At 40.1% G+C, this 12,520-nt stretch overlaps 1 protein-coding gene across 5 annotated transcripts in view; it reads left to right on the plus strand.

Moving 5' to 3' along the window:
• The window catches only part of nlk2 (nemo-like kinase, type 2), a 186,357-nt gene that overhangs the window by 53,937 nt on the left and 119,900 nt on the right, over nt 1–12,520 (plus strand). The window lies entirely within an intron of this gene.

Below are 12,520 nucleotides of genomic sequence, written 5' to 3' on the forward strand. Positions count from 1 at the left end.
ATTTAATTTGTAATTCAGAGCAGGGATATGAATTCCATCCAGTGAAGCACTGTTCTCACAGATGGAGCTAGGTTCAAACTTGATTCAGTGTTAGCAAATAATTTTAACATTATTTGTACTTCAAAAGATCATTTATATTTCTTCAGTTGTATTGTTACTGCTTCAAAAATAAAATATATTAAATTTAGTCACATCCATTTCAGTTAAAGCTCAAGTCTTGTGCATGACAAATCGTAGTTTGGTTTTTGAAGCTGACATTGCTGTGGTCAGCTTCAAATTGTGAATGTCAATTTAATGGATCAAAAATACATTGTGATATGTTAATACAGTCAAATCAGTGTATCAGCGCCAAGCAGTGTAAATTGTTCAAAGTTGCTGATTTGAAGGTGAGTTGAATTTAGATTTCATTTGCTAAGTTAGTTTTACATTGAAAAACATTCAAAACTATAACAGTGTCCAAGTTGAAAACTTAGCAGGAGGTCTGCTGTGCCATGTTTAATTATTTTTTTTGAGAGGAGTAAGACAGTCAGCCTTTCTCTATTGAGCATTTTGGTCTGGATTTTGTGGTCAATGGTGAACAGGTGGTGCTGGCTGTTCCTTACAGACTACCTTACGCTGAAACTAAATTAGAAAGCCATTTGGGTCCAGTGCCTTCTACTGTAGATCTGAAACTTATGTACACAAGATGAGCAACTATGTATCTCCTTAACCAATCAAATTTAAGAATTATTAATTAGATCTGCAGGGTTTGAAATACAAATTAGGATATTTAATTCTAGATCATGTTCAGAAAGCAAAAATAGAGAAGGAAAAGATGGATTTGGAGATATTACTGAAGAGATATGTTGCCAAAGCTTTTCGTCTTGCACTCATCAGGCCAAATGCAAGAATGCTAAATTTCAAAACAAATAATTTGTGACAGGGTAAAAGGGTGCTTATTGGTTGGCAAGTCTACTCTGGCCAAAGCATTGCCATGGAGAAATCAACAGGGGACTATAAGCTCCCTAAGCCCATGAGTAATTCAAAAAGACTTGAGGCATGAGCATATTCCTCTTTGCAGAGAATGGGTCCCATGTCTCTTCTAACAAGAGCTCATTCAGTGCTGGTGCGATGCCAGGCATGTAGGTCATATGTCCCAAAAATTGGCTGATTGAATCAAACAGCATGTTCCTTCAGTTGTTTGTAATAGGTAGAGTGTAGACCATGCTCAACCAGACCGTGCTTGCAAAACCCCAAAACATCAACTGTTAGATGTGATTCTATGATTGGGCAGGCACTTGCTGAACAAAGCTGAGTACACTAATAGCTACACCAACAGCCAGTTTTAAGATCATCAGTTGAGCTTGTAACATGGCTTATTGCTGCTTGCTAGAAATGACATACATTCGTACCCACGGATCCATTATCAGCAAACAAAAGGAAAATGCTCAAAACTTGCGCCTTTTTAATATTACCCATAGCTCCATGTAGCTTTTTCCATGGCAATGCCTGTTCATGGCAGTGCCTCAGCCAAACAGTCAACTTGCCAACTAGTCAGCACCCTTTTCTCCTCTAGTACAAATTATGATTGTTTGAAATTTGGCATTCTTGAATTTGTCTTGCTCAGTGCAAGACAAAAAGCTTCAGCAACATTTCTCTCTTTGGCAATGTTCAAGTTCTGTACTATCAAGTGACGATTTTACAGCTAATAGACAAAAAAGGTTTTAAGATTGTTTACATTTTTTAAAATTGAAATCTCCAACAATTAAAATCTAAAGGAATGAGAGTACACAGCTAATTATCTGTACCAAAGAGATTGTTTAGCAGGAATTAACCCTGAATATGCTGTTAAATTTGCACTGGAATAGACTAACCCTAACTTTTTCTTTCTTGCTGTGTGTGCCTATTATTTAATAGCAACAACTTCATGCCATTCCATGTATTTTGTTATTTTGTCCCTCAAAAAAAATGCCAGTATAGCGCAACTTCAGGAAGAGCAAGTCCAGTCTGGTGGCATCTTCCTGATTTCCATATTTAATTGTGCACGTTGATATTAGTTTTACAGTGACCACTGAAGACTGCCGTTTGGCTCATAGTTACCCTTTTAATAATCAATGGATGTCTGTGCATCATGCATTGAAATGGCCATGGGCTGAACTACTTACCTTTTTTTAGTGCAGAGCCTGGTTAACTGCCTGCAATCTGCTCTATACTGAGTATCTCCAAATTAAAAATATAAATTAGCAGCTTTTCTGTGCATGTATTGACTTTGGATGTTACTATAAGCTTGACCAGCAGGCTGTTAGCCTGGGTTAAGTCCTGGACTGAACCCACAATCTCACTGATTTCTAATGATGTATCAGAATATTTGCTGTCAGTAGAGGAAGATTTTGATAGGCACAATTTAATGTGGATGCTCTTTTGAGGGTAGGGCATACAAGTGAGTCCCTAGTCTGCAAGGAAATTCCAAAGGGCCACTAAGGTCATTACATTTTTGTATACTTTTGCAAATGTCAGAGCTAGGTTATAGCCTAAAGCTGCAATACCTTTGCATATCTAAATATGCATTTAATACAGAATGAATGTTTTGTCTCAAACTGAATTTTAGTCTGTCATTTTCTGTCTGCAATGCAGATGTGTTTAAGATGAACGCATTTAATTGGGATATAATGCAGAACCAAATCAGTAACCTGAAAACTAGCATCAGTGACTTAGCATAGTCAGTGATCAAAGGACCAAATTTTCCGTGTAAGTTATTTACCACCTGCAAGTCAGTGTTTTAGTAGCTCCAGTTTTTGCCTCTGCAACAGTACCAAAATAGCTCTCGTCAGTCGCAAATGGCATCCTATGTAACTGTGACAAAGGTAACTCCGTCCTCACCCTTCTCAACCTGTCAGCAGCCTTTGACGCAGTTGACAAAACAATCCCCCTCCAACACACTTCCACAATCATCATATTGCTGGGTGGGTCTGCTCTCTTCTGGTTACATTCTTATCTGATTGTAGCCAGAGAGACACTTGCAATGGCTTCTCTTCCTGCTCCCACACTGTTACCTCTGATGGACCCCTCCTATTTCCATTCTATGTGCTGCCTCCCCATGACATCACCTGAAAGTGTTTTCACATGTATGTTGATGCTCAGTTCTGTCTCACCGTCAACCCTCTCGACATCCACGTCTGCTAAATTATCAGACTGCTCATCCAGTATTGGATGAGCACAAATTTCCACTAGCTAAATATTGGAAGACTGAAGCCATTGTATTTGGTCCCTACTCCACTCCATTCCCTAGCTGCTGACTCCATCCCTCTCCCTGGCAGCAGTCTGAGACTAAACCAGTCTGTTTTCAAACGTTGGTGTCACATTTGACCCTCCAATGAGCTTCTGACCACATATTTGCACCATCACTGAAACCCCCTATCTTCACCTCCACAACTTTGTCCCTGCCTCAGCTCATCTGTTTCTGAAACCCTCATTCATTCCATTGTTACCTCCAGACTTAATTATTCCAACACAGTCGTGGCTGATCTCCCACAATAAAGTTGGGTCATCCAAGATTCTCCTGCCGCCAAGTCTCATTCACCTATGACCCCTGTGCTTGCTGACCAACCTTGGCTCCCAGTCAAGCGACGTCTTGATTTTAAAGTTCTCACCCTTGGTTTCAAATCAGTCTCTGTCCTTGTCCGTTCTCTTTCTGTAATCTTTCCAATCCTGTGACCCTCCGAGATATCTGTGCCCCTCTAATTATGGCTTCTTGTGCATCCCATTAGTGACACTGCCTTCAGCTGCATAGGCCCTCGGCTATGGAATTCCCTCCTTGCACCTCTGCTCCACTAGCTTGCTTTCCTGTCTTAAGATGCTCCTTAAAACCTGTGACCAATCTTTGACCAAGCTTTTGGTCATCTGACCTAACCTCCTTATGTGGTTCTGCCATGTTTTGTTTTTTATAATATTCCTGTGAAGCATCTTGGGACATTTTATTACATGTTGTTTAATCATTGTGATCTGCATGGAGACCACTAACATGAAAGAGCCAAACTCTCAAACAACTCCATCAAGAGAACCACTGGACAAGATTTCACTTGTTTATAACTTTAATCGAACCAAAAACAACAAACGTGAATTAACAGGCAACTTGCAGTCACTGCAAGCTATGAATTACACATTGAATAGCAGATACAACAAATATTCTGGGCAGCCCACTCAATATATGTGGCAGCAATTTAGGGGACAAAGTTCTTCAGAACTCTGAACCTCCAAGTAGAATTCCAGCTCCCTTTCTCTGAGGATTTAGCCTCCATTCCCTAGCCAACAGCAGTACTTGACCAATCCACGCACACGGCCTTTGCTAAAATGGCATGCACCTGCAGAACCATTGCAACTCTGCTCGTGGTGGTCTTGATGGCATGAATCCAACTATGTTATCTTCAAGTAATACACAAATTGCTGCAGTTTTTTGTATTTGCCTATTCCCAGCCTCTGAATCCAGCCTGCCTATATTGCATCACTGGGATCCCTGAGCTCAAATGGCTTTGTCTTTTTAACTGATTTCAACCAACTTCGGTTTCAGTTTCTGTTTTTTCCTAAAAAAAAAACAGAAGGTTCAGTTTCCCTTTCATTTAGCTGAAGTTTCTATTTCATTTCCATTTGGTTTGTCTCAATAAATACAAGCTTTGAAAACACAGCCAGTGCAAACAGCTTGCAAACTTTGGATTTCATCACAACATTCACAAGGTGGAGTCTGTAAATACATGTTCCCTCTTTGTTTCAGTGACTGTATATCGACTCCTTCCTTGTCTATTTCATTCTTCATGGCATCTGTCTCATAATGATATGAATTATGCAGAAATCTTGTGCTTTGTCAGCATTGCTGGAAATATAGTTTAACAAGTGTTTTTATGTATTTAAATATGGCGTATAATAGCTTGACAATGGTCTGCACTGAAGTGCTTCAGTTGGAGTTTAGAGAGACAGGGACTTTTAAGGGCTAATTTTTATCTAAAGTATAATCTTTCTTTAATTTAGCAACTAACTAAAAGTTTCCTTTAGGGTTGGGAGGATGAGTTTTCATCCAGCTTTAAAACAGGAGTTATGCAGGCTCTGCTTGCCTTTGCAGCTAAGAAATTAGTTAACTAGCTTAAACAGGTTTTCAGAAACTAGATTCAGACAGCATAAAAGCAAGCCATCTACAGTATTGTGTTGGGCTGCATTGGAGTGCTTCAGTTGGAGTTTGGTGAGAGAGGGAAAAAAGTGATCCTTTCGTTTCCTTCCTTTACCTCAGTAAGAAGAGCAGCGGTAGTAGGGCCTGGTAAGTATTTCTTCTGTCCTTAACATTCTTTAAACTAGAGAAGGTAAAGTAATGGGAGTAACTTAAGGGTAAGTCATGGCCGGGCAACTTGGCCAAATGTGATGTGGGAAGTCAGGGACACTTCCAGTATCCAGGGCGACCAGGTGTGCAGGAAGTGTCTCTAGCTGCAGCTGCTTAAAATCTGTGTTTCGAAGCTGGAGCTACGCCTGGAGTCATTGTGGAGCATCTGCAAGCATGAGATCTTCGTGGGTAGCACGTATAGTGAGGTGGTCACACTGCAGGTAAAGAGTGCCCAGGCAGAAAAGGAATGAGTGACCGCCAGACAGAATAAAAACACTAAGCAGGTACTGCAGGAGTCCCCTGGGTCCATCTCCCTCTCCCTCTCCCTCTCCCAACAGATATTATGTTTTGGACACTGCTGGGGGAGATGGCTCGTACTGCATTCCCCTTGGGGGGTGGGCGAAAAGAGTGGAAGAGCAATAATGACGGGGGAGTCTATTGTAAAGCGAACATGTAGATGTTTCTGCGGCCGCAGACGTGACACCAGAATGCTGTGTTGCCTCCCTGGTGCCAGGGTCAAGGATGTCACTGAGCAGCTGCAGGACATCTGAAGGAAGAGGTGAACAGCCAGAGGTTGTGGTCCATATCGGTACCAACGACATAGGTAAAAAGGGGGATGAGGACCTGAAAGCAGAATATAGGGAGCTAGAAAATAAAAAGCAGGACCTCAAAGTTAGTAACCTCAGGATTACTCCCAGTGCCACATGCTAGCGAGATTAATGAATTTGTGGTTGGAGAGATGGTGTAGGAGGGAGGGATTTGGATTCCTGAGGCATTGGGAATGATCCTGGGAAAATGGGACCTGTACAAGCTGGATGGGTTGCACCCCAGCAGAACTGGGAACAATATCTTGCAGGGCTATTCGCCAGTACTGTGGGAGAGGGTTTAAACTAGGTTGGCAGGGGGATGGGAACCTGAGTGGGGAGACACAAAAGAGGGAAACAAAGATAAGAATGAAATACAAAAGTAGAAAGTAAAAGTGGAAGACAGAGGAAATAAGGGCTAGCAGCAAATAGGGCCATAGTACAAAAAAAAGTGTGAAAATGTTAAAAAGACGAGTCTCAAGACACTGTGTATCAGAATGCATGGAGCATTTGCATTAAGGTAGACAAATTAACAGTGCAAATAGATGTAAACGGTATGATTTTGCGATTACGGAGACATGGCTGCAGGATGACCAAGGCTGGGAACTGAATATCCAAGGGTACTCTGTTTAGGACGGACTGTCAAAAAGAGAAAGGAGGTAGCATGGCGATGTTAGTTAAGGATGAAATCAGTGTGATAGAGAGAATATTGGCTCAGAAAATCTAGATGTAGAATCAGTCTGGGTGGAGCTAATTAGCAACAAGGGGCAGAAACATTAGTGGGAGTTGTCTGTGGGCCTCCAAACAGCAGTGATAAAGTAGGGGATAGCATTAAACAGGAAATTAGAGATGCATGTAACAAGGATGCTACAGTAATCATGGGTGACTTTAATCTACATATAGACTGGGCAAACTTAATTAGCAATAACTGTGGCGGATGAATTCCTGGAGTGTGTATGAGATGGTTTTTTAGACAAGTATGTCGAGGAACTGATTGGGGAATAGATTTGGTATTGTGCAATGAGAAGGGTTTGTTTAATAATCTTGTGTGGGTCCTTTTAGGGAACAGTGACTATAACATGATAGAATTCTTCATTAGGATGGAAATTGAAGTAGTCTGATCTAAAACTGGGGTCCTAAATCTTAAAGGAAACTACGAAAGTATGAAGCATGAGTTGGCTAAGATAGATCGGGGAACTTAATTAAAAGGCATGTTGGGCGGATAGACAATGGCAAATAATTAAGAAACAAATGTATGCATTGTAACAGTTATACATTCCTTTCTGGCACAAAAACGCAACAGGATAAGTGGCCCAACCATGGCTAACAATAAATTAAGGGTAGTATTAGATCCAAAGAGGAGTCCTATAAAGTTGCTAGAAAAAGTAGCAAACCTGAGGATTGGGAGCAGTTTGGAATTCAGCAAAGGAGGATTAAGAGAGGAAAAATAGAGTACGAGAGTAAACTTGCAAGGAGCATTAAAGTGGACTGTAAAAGCTTCTATAAATATGTAAGTAGAAAAAGATTAGTGAAGACAAGTATAAGTCTTGTCTGAAACAGGAGAATTTATAATGGAGAACTACTTTACTTTAATTCTGTCTTCATGGAGGAAGACCCCAATAACTTCCCAGAAATCATAGGGAACCAAAAGTCAAGTGAGAAGGAAGAATTGATGGGAATTAGTTTTACTAAAACTATAGTGTTGAAGAAATTAATGGGACTGAGAGCCAATAAATCCCCAGGGCCCAATAATCTACATCCCAGGGCACTAAAGGAGGTGGCTATGGAAATAGTGGATGTGTTGGTTGTCATCTTCCAAAGTTCTGTAGATTCTGGAACAGTCGCAGCAAATTGGAGGGTGGCAAATGTAACCCCAGTATTTTAAAGTGGAAGGAGAGAGAAAACAGCAAATTACAGACTGGTTAGCCTATTATAAAGGATGTGATAACCGGACATTTAGAAAATATCAACAGGATTAGACAAAGTCAATATATATTTATGGAAGGGAAAACATATTTTTGAGGATGAAGCTAGCAGAATAGATCAGGCAGAACCAGTGAATGTAGTGTATTTGGGTTTTCAGAAAGCTTTTGATAAAGTCCCATATAAGAGGTTAGTGTATAAAATAAAAATAAAAGTACATGGGATTGGGCTTAATATATTGGTGTGGATTGAGAATTGGTTAGCAGACAGGAAACAGTAGGAATAAACAGGTCTTCGGAGTGGCAGGTGGAGACTAGTGGGGTACCACAGGGATCAGTGCTTAGACCCCAGCCACACTATATACCAATGATTTGGATGAGGGAGCCAGATGTAATATTTCCAGGCTTGCTGACAGCACGAAATTTGGTAGGGATGTGAGCATTGAGGAGGGTGCTAAGAGGCTGCAAGGTGATTTGGACAGGTTCAGTGAGTGGGCAAATACATGGTAGATGCAGTGTAACGTGGATAAGTGTGAAGTTATCGACATTGGTAGGAAAAACAGAATGGCAGAGTATTATTTAACTGGTGATAGGTTGAGAAATGTTGATGTACAAAGGGATCTGGGTATCCTTGTACAGCAATCACTGAAAGCAAGCATGCAAGTGCAGCAAGCAGTTAAGGCAAATGGTATGTTGGCCTTCATTGCGAGAGGACTAGAGTACAGGAGCAAGAATGTCTTACTGCAGTTGTACAGGGCCTTGGTGAGACCACATGGAGTATTGTATGCAGTTTTGGTCTCCTTACCCAAAGATATTCTTGCCGAAGTGTGTGCAGCGAAGGTTCACCAGACTGATTCCTGGGATGGCAGGATTGTTGTATGAGGAGAGATTGGGCCGACTAGGCCTGTATTCACGAGCTTAGAAGAATGAATGGCGATCTCAGTGAAAAGTATAAAATTCTGACGGGTGGACAGACTGGATGCAGGGGTGATATTTCCTCTGGCTGGGGGGGGTCTAGAACAAAGGGTCACAGTCTCAGGATATGGGGCAGACCATTTAGGACAGAGATGAGGAGAAACTTCTTCACTTAGGGTGGTGAGCCTATGGAGTTTTCTACCACAGAAGGCTGTGGAGGCCAAGTCATTGAATATATTTAAGAAGGAAATAGATTTCTAGACTCTAAAGGCTCCAAGGGGCGTGGGGAGAGTGTTGAGATAGAGGATCAGCCATGATCATATTGAATGGTGGAGCATACTCCTCCTATTTTCTATGTTTCTATGTAATGTTTTAATATATTGCAGTTCATGTGTTCTTCTGGGCATTGTGAATGTTTACTATTTTTAAACAAAAATTGGGTTTGAAGCTGCTTGATTTGAGCTCCCAAATGAATGACTATTAATGAGTTTAAATACATGAAATCCATCCTAAACTCAATTATCACATGTTATGATCGCAGATAAAGACCAGTTACTTTTTTAAGTTGCGGAAGAAGCCCAAAATCCCAGTTTACTGAAGAATAAAGTCACAAGATTCCACGGTTTAAGCAGAAGAATTTTTACGCTACAAGAATCTAACAAAACAAATGCTAAATACAATCTGAGGTACCCTCCTATGTACTCAAATCTAGAATCAACACAAGTTAAACATGCATTGACAGGCAAATTGTGGTCAATTATAAACTACTCCAAAAAGTTACAGCTAAGACAGATTTTACAAATTAGCTCAGCAGTCTATTCGGTGCATAGGTTACAAACTTAGCCATAAAGTCCGTCAAAACGTTATCTTCCTTATGAAGAATTTCAGCTGCTCTCCTAGGAGCTATTTCATCCATAGCCAACAGTTATGCACAACAAACCCTTGTTCAGGTATGGTCTTCACCAAAAATGGTGCAAGTCTGCTGAATCTCCTCAACTCGGGTCTGAATGACTCAAATCCACCAATGTTATTTTTATGTAACAAACAGCTGTAGGAAGTGTGTATTTGCTTATTCTCAGCTTCTGGATCGAGCCTCTCCTCTTTAGCTTGCCTGTACTGCATCACTGGGCTCAACAACCTCTACTGAATTTGGATTGAACTATGTCCTTTTCATATCTTTCAGTGAGGGTCAGTCACCCTAGAAGTTTTGATTTCCAATCATTGTTTTTTTTCTTTAGAAACCGGAAGGGTCAGTTTCCCTTTTTTCAATTAGTAACTGTCTCATTTGATAACTGATTCCATCACACACAATCTGTTCATTTTAGATATAGCTTTGATTTATCCCAAAGCGCTGTGGTGATTAACTTTAACACTGTTACACAATTGAATTGTTTAATTAGTTTGTTTCTAATTATTGGTACTAAAAGTTATTAATCTGAAGAAGTTGTCTTCTACCAAGCCAGGTAGAAAGTAATTAAAATTTAGGTTTTGGGGAGAAAGGAATAATTCCAGTTTCACTGTGCTCTGCAAAGGATAGAATTTTTTAAAAAAAACTTGGCAGTAATTCTGCTGTAAGAATAACTTGTATTTAAATTCGGTCTCCTTTTGCAATGGGAAATTTGTAGCTCTCTGATTTTGAATTAGTTCAGCTATTGTGTGAATTTGTAAAATCCAACCAAATATAGTAATTAAGCCACAGTTTGCAAGAAGTCAAATTTTCACCTGCTATGAGGATGCATATGGTTTTAAAAAAAAGTTAAGTCTACACCAAACTGGATACTGAAGTTTAGTCCATATTGGTTAAATAGCCATCCTAAATTTGTCCTCTATCCACATTTGAAATCTTTGGCTCAAAACCACGAGACATGTTCTATATATTTCCCTTGTGAGACAGCAGAATTGCAACAATACAATTTACTCAATCTGTGGTAAGATGTTTACAGACTTTTTTTAAAATCATAGTTTAATGCCCATTTGATAGACCCGGACCACTTTGACTTAGATTTGATTTTCTTCACTGGGTGGCAAGCTGTCCTTTCATCATTGGTTTGCTTTTAAATCTGGCACTCGGTGCAGTTTCAGTAGTAATAAATTCATACAGGAAACTAATATATGGGCAGTTTTGCATCACCCGTGAAGAATTCTGTTAAATGAAATGGAAACTTTTAAGGACATGGAAGTGTTTGCTTACACTGAGGTAAAAAGACTTGTGCTGTGTTCCATGGAAGGTAATCCTTAATGCATAATTTTAAAAATTCTAAAGATAAATAAAATATCTTCTAAAAAATTATGTAAATCACATTTGAAATGCATCTTAAGTAAGCCTGACATGTGCGGTGGTGAGTGGTCCCATGGACAGGATGAGGACAATGATGGTGAGTATGAGAGAGTGAATGGTGATGTCTCTTGAACTGGCAGTGAGTGAGATCTCTGTGGATGGGTCTTTGAGTGAGAGAGTTGAGAGTAATGGGAAGAGTGACTTACACTGGCAGAAGGAGGAGATCATGCATTCTCTTGCAGCACTGGATAGCTGTCCTCTTTTGAAGGGCATTGGAGCTGACCACCACTGCCACCGACTCCCACGTCTGGCTGATCACACCACTGCCCATCCTGCAGCCTGAGCAGGGGTAGAGGACATTGTGGCGGGCCTCTGCAGCATCCAAAAGGCGTTCCAGTGATGCATTGCTAAAGCTGGAAGCTGCAGTCTTTTTGCCTTTGGACATCTTCCCTGCAGCAGTCGAGGGCTGGAAGCACTGAAACGTGCATGTGGTTGGACTTTAAACATCGCACCAGGTGGGCGGGTGGGCAAATGAAAGCCTGCCTGCCATGGAAATGACGTGTTTCCTGGGAATGCATAAATAATATGGCGGGTTTGGGATGATAAGGCGTGAAAACCCACCATCGCAGCCAGCGGGTAAAACATTGCTTTATTTGCCTACTACCACATTTAGTGCAAATCTGGGACGATTCCACCCACAAAGTCACTGGCTACCACAGATATACCCAGCTCTCTTTGGTCACGGTCAAAATGAGTTTTTTTATTTTAACAAACTACTTTGAAGAAGGTTTTAAAAGCTTTTTAAAAAACATTTTAATCAATTATTTTCCAAGCAGATGATGGAATTTTCTAACATTTGAAAGGTGTTGCAAATAGCTTGATCTTAAGGTAATTTGTTGTATATCTATGGCTATCTGTGCATGTTGTTTTAGAAAATGAAGACTTTACATTTACTATAACCAGTAGTAATAGAGTAGATTAACTTTTTAGCATGCAACATCCCAATCACTACAAATACAAGGTTAAGTTTCAAGCCCTGTAATGCATAGCCTTCTTATAACCATTACATTCCATATCTTGTATTGTGTGCCTCCAAAAAAACCAGGTAGCTTTCAACTTTTCCAAAATGGGAAAGTTCTGTTGCAATTGAATGGGATGACCCCAGTCACTGATTTTTTTAACTTAATATGGCAATGACAAAGGCATCTTTAACTGAGAGTTCACACAATTTGTTCTAATTTGCCAATTGTTGCCCACCTAAAGCTTAAAAGATCCATATCCCACTATAAGATTTGACATTGCTTTGTCAAGCAACTAATCCACTACTTAACACCAGTTTTATCTTTTTCAGTAGTGGAGATTATTGGTGATTTAGTTTAAATGCTCGCTCTGAAGGGATTATTTTTATTTGAAAACTTTTTTTTTTGAAGAATGTTCAAGTTTGAGCTTTTAATTGTTGCAAGCAATTGAGGTTGCT

Source organism: Carcharodon carcharias, chromosome 10 (assembly GCF_017639515.1).
Source record: "Carcharodon carcharias isolate sCarCar2 chromosome 10, sCarCar2.pri, whole genome shotgun sequence".
In the NCBI taxonomy this organism is placed as follows: domain Eukaryota; kingdom Metazoa; phylum Chordata; class Chondrichthyes; order Lamniformes; family Lamnidae; genus Carcharodon; species Carcharodon carcharias.